This window comes from Otolemur garnettii, unplaced genomic scaffold, assembly GCF_000181295.1.
Source record: "Otolemur garnettii isolate 467f Iridium unplaced genomic scaffold, OtoGar3 scaffold00087, whole genome shotgun sequence".
NCBI classification, from domain to species: Eukaryota; Metazoa; Chordata; class Mammalia; order Primates; family Galagidae; genus Otolemur; species Otolemur garnettii.
This window is the reverse complement of record NW_003852482.1, coordinates 3655123-3663382: the sequence shown is the minus strand read 5'-3', so window position 1 is coordinate 3663382 and position 8260 is coordinate 3655123.

The following is an 8260-nucleotide window of genomic DNA, read 5'->3' as shown; positions in this document are numbered from 1 at the left end:
GGGGTTGTCATGAGGATTCAGCGAGATAACAGGTGCTCTCGTACCCTGCCTCTACTCAGTGGCATTGTGCAGTTGACCTAAAGCGGCCACAGTGGGGGTGCTTGCCCCAGCCCCTTCTCTCTGACCCCTTGCCAGCACCCCTTAGGTTCGTCTGTCTTCCTGGAGGCCCGGGCTGGCCGCTCCTCCCTGAAACCTCTCAGTGGTGTGTTGGGCCCTCAGGGGAGGATGGGAAGCAGAACCGTCCCGTTATCCATCTAAAACCCGGATTTCCTGTGAGGCGGCCATCTGCTTTCCTAAGAAGCTGACTTTCCCAGCAGCTGCGTTGAGAGATTTGGAGGCTGCCACGTGGAGCAGGAATCATCCCACACTGGCCAGGAAGAGATGTTTGGGGAAATAGTTTCCTCGTACTCCACACGTGTCTTGGGCCCCAGATGCCCATCCCTGGCCTGTGTCTGTCATCTGAAGCCCTCACAATCCTGCGCACTTTGACAGTGAGGAGACACTTCCATTGTGAACAAAGGCTCCTTCTGCCTGCTGACTAACAGTGCCTGACCCTCCTGTTTCTGTTACCGAGAGGTCCTTCCAGGCCAAACAGAACACACACAGCTCCTTGCACAGGTCTGGCAAGAACTAAGACTTGGTGACCAAAACATCCCAGTCCCACATTTGCACCAAATCATGGAAATTCAAAGCCATTAAACACTAGCACTGTCACCTTTATTCCTGGCAGACAGCCCAGGAGGTGGCCCCTTTGTCACAGTCTGTCAAGGGGGCATGCTGATCAGGGAGTGTCGCCTGCCCACAGCAGGGACTGGGGCCACCTTGGTAAACAGCCAAACTGTTGGCCCTCGTTAAGACCAGCAACTGCACATCCTAGATACAAGACCTGCTGTTTTGTTTTGTTTTGTTTACTTTTTAACTAAATTTTAAAAACTAATGGTAGATTTAAAACTGGGCTGACCAAAAGCCTTTTAGGGGCAGAGGAGATTGTATTGGCTTGAAGATGGATCTGAGTTAATGTCACAGAACAAAGCTGGGTGTTATCCGGTGAATAGAAATGTTTTTGTTGCTTGTTATTTACACAATGCTTTCAGACCTGTTTTTTTTTTTTTCTGTACTTTGCAAAAAGCCCCCAGGGGAGTAAGGATGGCATGCAGGAACAGGCCCCTGCCCTAGGTCATAGCACAGTGCTGAGGCAACCAGAGGACAGAGCTTGGGAATTCCAAGCTCTGGTTCCACTTCATCCCCTGAAGAGCAGGTGCTTCTCAAGGTCAAAAATGACCAGGCAGTGCAGACTCTGTGAGTGAGTTTCTGGTTTTGTGTCCTATCCTCACAAGGACAATCCTGGGAGGTGCACGCTCTCAGCCACGCCACACAAAGCAGACCCAAAGCTTGGGGGGAGGGGTCTATCCAGGCTGGAATTCATTCCTGGTCTTCCCCACAGCTGGGCCCTTCATCTGTCCTCATACACCTTAGCACTTTCCTTCCCAGGTAATAACCAGCTCTACCCTGAGCAGGGACCTCTTTGTTACCAGATGAGGAGGGTCCAGCCCTTTGTCACTGCCAGCCAATATGCAGAGACGGGGTTATGCCCACCAAACTTAATTCTCCTCTGTCAGAAGGCCAGAGATTCTGGAGAACAGTGAGAGCAGCCTCCCCAAGACTGTTCTGTTCTTCCATTTCCAAAATCACAGTTTTAGACACAAAGTTTCAAAGCAAAGACCACATTTTCTTTATTTTAAATAATAATCACAACTCAGTGATCTATTAAAACATTTCCAATTTAAAAGTCAGTTTCCAAAATCAATTCTCCTAAACTATGCAAGATAGGCATCTTTAAAGTGGGCGCTAAATTTACAAGACAATTAGAATGGGAGACCTGGGTCCCAAAACAACCAGACCAGCTGTGTCCTGTGGGCCCTACCCTGACAACTCCATCTTATTCTCACTGTGCGTGTTCTCGTTGTCAGTGGGAACTGGGATGGGGCAAAATCACAGTCCTCATCACGAACAGAAGTGTGGCTCATGTTGTTCAAGTGCGTGGCAGGTGTGAGTGTGAGCGGCTGTGGGGTGTGGGGGCATCTGAGAGAATGTCAGCTGTGGGGTGGGAGGGCCTGTAGGGTCAGCCTGACCTGCTGACCTGCTTTTCCTCTTTGTCTTTGGAATGAGACTTACTGCTCCTTGGAGACAATGTCCCCATCAGCTGTACCACGGTACCCCCCTAAGCTGAATGAGTCAGCAGCAGGAAAGTCTCTGTCACTCTCAGCAATGAGTAAGCTCACTGGCTGGTGGGTGTCTGGAGGGATGAGGCAGTACCCTCCTCTGTGGACAGGACTGTTTCCAGTGCCTGGAGAATGAGGACGCCAACAGGCCTCACATCCAGCCCACCGGCGGGGCCAGCTGGTGACTAAGGGATGCAGACACTCGCAGACCTGAAGGTGGGCGGACCCTGAGCCAGGCCAGGCTGGTCCAGGGCGGTGCAGGACACGGGCAGATGGAGTCGAGCCGGGCAGTGGCTGAGGGGAAGGCCAGAGGGCAGCTCGGGTGGCGCTGGTCTTTCTGGGGCAGCGCAGTGGCTGCTCCGGGGCCTCTGGGATGCAGGATCCCTTTGTGCGCAAGGCCCAGAGAAGTGGCCCAGGTGGGTTTGTTTTGGGGGGGATCGTCTGGTTCTTTCTTATAAGATGTGAAGAATTTTTTTTTTCTTTTTGGCTTCTGAAGAAAGGATCTCTCTGGAATCTGAACAGCCAGACGTAAAATAGAGCCTCATTCTCGCTCCATCACCTGCACTACTCTGGGAACTTTCAAATAGCCCAGGGGCAGACTAACAAACTCTGGCCTGTCAATCCTGGTCTGTTGGGTGACCTCAGGAAATGTGTTTTCTCTTCTGAACTTCAGCTTCCTCCTTGCTGGCTCTCAGTGAGGACCCAGTCAGGCAACTCACGCTGTGGGTCTCCCCAGCCCAGGCCGGCAGCATCTACCTCTCCAAGACTCAGCGGCGAGGCGTGACCTGAGCTCCATCAGCCCTGCGTCCACACCTGCACTGTCCAGTGTAGTCGCTGCCAGCCTGTTGTGGTTATTTAATTAGCAATTTAAAAGTTATTAAAATAAAACAAAATGTAAATGCAGTTCCTCATTCACACAAGCTGCACTTTGAGGGTATGATGGGCATGTGTGGTCAGCAGCTGCCACTGGCACAGGGTCTGTTGGACCCTAGGCAGGAACAGCTCTGGAAGGTCCTGTGACACCTGCTAAGAATGCAGATCCCTGCAGCCCTTGTAGAGATTCCACAATGGGAGTCCAGGTCCTGGACAAACTGTGCCACTTCCAAGTGGAACATGGAACTACCAGACACGGTCCACAGTAACCTGCCACACCCCGTGCTAGTGGTGGAGCTGCCCACGTACAGGGCTTCTGCTGCCCGCTCTCCATCAGTGGTTGAGCTTCGAAGGCTCTGTATCTCCAAGGCCCCATGTTTGCTGGGTGACATGGACTCATGCCCTCCAAGTTACAGTCTGCTACACTCTGGGCACCCAGTGTGACAGCACCAGTCCTTTCCTTGTGTGGAGCTCATGTGTGAACCCAGCCCACCCCACTGAAAAGCGTCCTCAGCCCTCCAGGACGTTTCACTGGAGATGACTTTCAAACATAGGGACCTGGCAAGGCAGCCGGGGATTAGGTTCTTGAAAATGAATCATGGAGCCCTGGCTCAGGCCAGGCCCTTGGTTTCTACATAACGGATGTTTATTTCTGTTCATTCAGAGCTTACAGAGTCTGCTCTGGACTCACTTGAATTCTGGAAAATGCATCAGTGTGACCCAGAGCAGAGCCCAAATGCGGTCGGCTGGGCTGCGTGGCTGGGCAACTGTCTCTCATGGCCAGCACAGCCGCCCGAATCCAGAGAACTTTCCCCAGCTGATGCCGGCCCACAGCAGTCTCAAGCCCAAAACCAGCCCCCCTCACACAACTACAGGTGGAGTCCCCAGGATGGGGGATTGATCTGGGTACCCATCCAGTCATGAGACCTCAGAAGACCTCCAGGCAGCACAGCCACAAAGTGGGGCAAGCAGGGCCCTGCCTCACAGGGCTTGTCAGCTGCTCTCTGTGCACCCGGAGATGCCCCATCTCAGGTGCGCATACAAAGCAGTGAAGGTGCCCAGGTGGGGGGAGGAGAGAAGGAGGACTTACAGAGGCAGGAGCATTGTGCTAACTGCGGGGCTAGAAGGGTTAAAGGACACACAGAAACTGAAATCGCACACAAAGTATAGAAGCCCCTCCCCACCCACTGGGGACCTGCCTGGGTCCTAGGGAAGGTGGAGAGGACGTGGCAGCCACTGGTGGGCAGTTGAGCTGCTAATCACAGGGCCTCCACTGCCATCACCCCCATGATTTTTGTCAACTCATTAAAATAATTTAAAAGCTCCAGCCAGGGCTTAGTGCCCAGAGCACAGTGGTTACTGCTCTGGCCACATACACTGAGGGTGGAGGGTTCGAACCCAGCCTGGCCAGCTAAACAACAATGATAACTGCAACAAAAAATAGCCAGGTGTTGTGGCGGGCAGCTTTAGTCCCAGCTAATTGGGAGGCTGAGACAAAAGAATCATTTAAACCCAAGAGTTTGAGATTGCTGTGAGCTGTGACACCACAGCACTCCACCCAGGGTGACATAGTAAGGCTCTGTCCCCCAAAAAAAAAAAAAAAAAAAAAAAAATCCCAGCCAGCTTCCCTGTGTACCCCTGCTCCTTGGGGCCACGCCCAGGATCTGGCATTCAGATGCCCTGAGAGAGGCACCAGAAAACTCAGTCCTCTCAGACAGACACAGAGCTACCTGCAGGTACAGCTTGACACACTCTGACCAGGAGCTCCAATGCCACCAGCGAGCCTGCACGGTGGGCCCCGCCCCCCGCGGCACCCCACCCACACCCCTTGTGCAGTCTGTCCCTTGGGTCCACACAGGTGGGAACCAGATTCCTCAGCCTTAGCACTGCTGACGCAGAGGTGGAGCATTCTTTGTCGTGGGCTATCTGGTGCACTGGGGGATACTGAGCTGTGTCCCTGGCCTCTGCCCAGCAGATACAGGTAGCACCTGCCCCTCTTTGCCATAAAGAGCACCCGGAGACCTTGCCTCCTGTGCCCCTTGGCTGAGAACCACTGGCATGCATGTATCTGTGTGTCCTTGGCAGGACTCTCCGCCAGGCCAGTGGGTATGTAAACTCATGCCCAGCTACCCCACAAGGGAGAGTGACAATCACTCAGGCCTCTCAGCAGGTGCTCACAAAGCCACACACTTAAAGGTTCGGACTCTCAGTTTGGAGCTTCAGAAACTTTCTCAACAGGGTCCATCTGGGCTAGTTGGCCACAAGGTGGAGTCCCCACTGTCACTACTCGGCTCTGGGGAGGGAAGTCCAGAAATGGCCACAGGTAATACGTAAGTGATGGGCATGGTCATGTTCTAAGAAAACTTCCTTTATGGGCACTGAAGTTTGAATTTCATGTAATTGCTGCTTGTCATGAAACACTGTTCTTCTTTTTATTCCAACCATTTGAAGATGGAAAAACCACTGTCAGCTTGTGGGCCGAAGAGGCGCGGGCGTGTAGGGGTTGGCCAGTGGCCGCAGTATGCTGGCCCCTCTGGAGCCCACGCCCATCCTCTTGCAGAGGAGCCAGTGGGTTTGTCCAGAGGTATGAGCCACAAGTAGCATCCTTGGGGTGGCCGTCCCAGTGCGGGCCTCCACCCCTGCAGCCTGCTTCCCTGCCACCCCTCATACCATTCAGACTGATCCTGAGCCTGGGAGGGCTCAGGGACAGACTTGAAGCTCTGACTCTTTCCTGGGCAGGGTGGGGAGTGTCTGGTGAGGAGGGGAAAGAGACCGACGTGAATGGGAAGAGCTGTGTTAATCAGCACCCCAGCTGAGTCCCACGCTGTGGGCCAGCAGGGCAGAGGTAACCAGTGATCAGGAACCCAAGACTCTACATACCTGGCGGGAGAAAAGATAGTTCCCCTTTCAGGGGCAAAGGGATCTGCCAGAGCCTGTCTCAGTGGCCATGAGGTCGGCCCTAACACACAAACTGGCCTGAGATGTCCTCACTGCCCTTTGGGGCCTGGCCTGTCCTGTTCAAGGCTCAGCCTTCTCCTCTTCAAGACGGCAACTTCATGCCCATCCACAAACTGGTACTTGTAGGTCAGAGGAGAGAAAGCCAAGAACCACAATTGCTGGACTCACCATCTGGGGCTGCTGTGGCCAAGACACAATTAGGATCCCAGAAGAGCAGGACACGTCGGCTGCGGGCAAGGGTTGGGCCTGGAGGCCATGTGGGCGAGCAGGGCATGGCCGGCCTCAGAGGGTACGTGAAGACAGCTCAGCCGGTCAGAACCCAGGCCAGTCCTGAGTGAGCCCCTTGTGTGTCTCCTGCTGGATGTGGGCCAGGTTCTGCCCCTAACATGCCAGTCTCATAGAGAGTGAAGTGTGGACACTCACCTCACATGTGCAACACTCTGGATCTTTCCAGCCACAGGGGCAGTGCAGAAGAAGATGGCACAGGGTCTCTTGCTAAGGACAGGAAGCCAGAGCTGCTGCCTCCCAGCCACCAGCTGGCTGGAGGGACTGGGTGATCTGTCAGCTACTCAACCGTAGGGAGGATTGGGCTGGATGGGTCTGGGTTCCGGCACAGTACTGCAAGCCCTGCCACACACCCGTGCCTTGTCAAGCCCAAGCACACAAGCCACAGAGGCTCACCCCAGGAAACTGAGGATGCACAGTACTGGGGACATCAGCTCTGGACAGGCTGGGCTCAAGTGCTGCCCCTCCCAGTCAACCCCCATCTGAGCTTATGTGTGCAGGCAACCTCAGGGGCGGTCAGCACTCCTGCTGGGCCCTGCCTCGAGTGTGGCCCCTGGCCACCTTCTGGGTGCTCAGCCACATCTCCCCGGCTGGGCCTCTCTGACTTCGTCTGCTCCCCCCAGGGAGGATCAGAATAGATCTGGTCTTCACGAAGCAGCACTTCCCCTAATCCTGGTGAGGTCAGGGGTGGACAGCCCACTGAGATAATCTATCTTCCCAGAGGACACGTGGCATCCCTACATGCCAGAGGCTCAGGCAGGAAGCTGCTCTCAGCACTCCGGCAGAAGCAAACCAGTGCCGAGCACAGGCTGTGTCCTGCCTGAGAGGATCAGTCCTGCAGCGCATGGAAACAGCCCTCATGTGAGGCGTGGGAGCAGGGCAAGACTCCCCTCCCCCTTCTCTCTCCTCGGGGGCCCTCCCAGCAGGAAGCCCACATGGCTCAGCCTGGAACTCAGGCTCGCCTCCTCTCTGACCCTGACCCAGCCTGTGGCTGACCCTTCATCAGTCCACATGGGCCTTTGCTGAGCTCCTGCAGTTTCCAGGCATTGTCACACGCCCCAGAGATGCTCAGGTGATGCGGTGCAGAGGAGGGCGCTGGTGGGAGCAGGATCCACCTGCCCCCCTCAGGGGTTTCTTCCCACAGCTTTCTCAGGGAGTCTGGACCACCCTGTAGCGTCCAGTGCCCACTCCCCAGACCCCGCCTGATCCCACCTCCCTCTGCAGGACAGCCCCTCACTATCATTCTGGACCCAATAGGCAAGGGGCTCCACCCCCGTGTGGGTATCCTTAGCCTCATGTCCACCCAGGTCAGCAGGGAGGTGCCAGCAGGCTGGGCACGTCTGAGAGTCCTGCGGAGGAGAAGAGGATGAGCCTCAGGACAAATGCTGATGAGGCTTAGGAAATGGAAAACATCAAATCCTCTCTCTGGCAAGAGAACCAAGAGCAAGCTGGGAAAGCCAAGGAGGGTTCCGGTGCTGGCGCAGCGGGCTCTAGAGCAGATGGTCTGAACATCAGGCCACAGAGCCAGCGCCTGGCGTCCTGCTCTCAGAAACCCACATGTGCAGGCCTACGGGAAGCTCATAAAGGTAACCAGGTCTGAAACTGGCATGTGGAGCAGGAGGTGGCTGAAGAGACACAGGGAGAGACACAGGCCAGAGAGACGCTCTGCCAATGCCCTGTCTGGGCCCTGCGGTCCCCCACCCAGGACCTAGACAAGAGCTCTCTGGGAACAGGACACTGGACTGGCAGGCCATGGGCAGGAGCCTGGAGTCCAGAAGGCATGAAGCAGGCTGAAGGAGAGGGGTCCGGGGTCTCACACCCTGCTTAGAGGGGGCTGATGATTCTGCTGGGGGTGGGAGAGTTTGCATTAGAAGGATGAGGGCCCCAGCAGCAAGACTTCCTCTGTAGCCAGCCGAAGGCCA